This window comes from Tamandua tetradactyla, chromosome 4 (assembly GCF_023851605.1).
Source record: "Tamandua tetradactyla isolate mTamTet1 chromosome 4, mTamTet1.pri, whole genome shotgun sequence".
NCBI classification, from domain to species: domain Eukaryota; kingdom Metazoa; phylum Chordata; class Mammalia; order Pilosa; family Myrmecophagidae; genus Tamandua; species Tamandua tetradactyla.
The window spans coordinates 185,623,199-185,624,141 of record NC_135330.1 but is presented as its reverse complement, the minus strand read 5'-3'; the positions used below and the strand labels follow the sequence as shown (position 1 = coordinate 185,624,141).

The 943-nt window shown below is 38.2% G+C and overlaps 1 non-coding gene across 1 annotated transcript; it reads left to right on the top strand.

Annotated features, from left to right (window-relative positions):
* The first annotated feature begins 252 nt into the window (after positions 1-252).
* On the top strand, positions 253-323 carry TRNAE-UUC (transfer RNA glutamic acid (anticodon UUC)). The gene has a single exon. It is a non-coding gene; the product is annotated as a tRNA-Glu (tRNA).
* The last annotated feature ends 620 nt before the right edge of the window (positions 324-943 follow it).

Sequence of the window (943 nt, the reverse complement as noted above, 5' to 3'; positions counted from 1 at the left end):
TCAATGAGAGGGAGGGGTAAGGGGTATAGTATGTATGAATTTTTTCTTTTTATTTTTTTTTCTGGAGTGATGCAAATGTTCTAAAAAATGATCATGGTGATGAATATACTACTATGTGATGATATTGTGACCCTCTGATTGTACACCATGTATGGAATGTTTGTATATTAAGAATATTTGTATGTTGTTTTGTCAATAAAAATATATATTTTTAATTTCCTTAAATAATAATAAAAGAGACTTATGGAGGGTGCATGGGTGGTTCAGTGGTAGAATGCTTGCCTTTCATGCAGGAGACCCAGGTTCAATTCCTGGATCATGCACCAAAATAAATAAATAAATAAAAGAGACTTATGGACACCTATTTGCAAAAAATCTTAAAAATCTGCATGAAATAGAGCTTAATTATTTAAGAGAATGTACTGTAGTCTACAGTTTATTAGAAAATTCATCAAAAAATAAGGTACATTGGTTTAGTTTGGTAAAGCTGCCGGATTGCAATATACCAGAAATGGAACAGCTCTTATGAAGGGAGTTTATTAAGTTATGAGTTTACAGTTTTAGCCTATGAAAATGTCCAAACTAATGCATCCAGGGAAAGATACCTTAATTCAAGAAAGTCCAATGCATCTGGAACACCTCTGTCAGCTGGGTAGTCACATGGCTGGTACTCTCATGGCTGGTCCCTTGCTGGTCCCTTGCTCCTGGGCTCCACTGCTTTCAGCCTCTGTTTCTGTGAGGGTCCCTCACTTTGCTTCTCTGGCTGGCTTTCATCTTGTGACTTCCTTTGGCTGTCTCCAGATTCTGCCATGAGACGGTGACATCTGCTGGGTTCCAAGCACCTCCAATCATCTGTGACTCTGTTCTCCAAGTATCAGCATCTATGTCAGCTCTGCACTGAAGTTTCTGTCAGCTCTGTTATTTCTGACTCTCTCCAAAACGT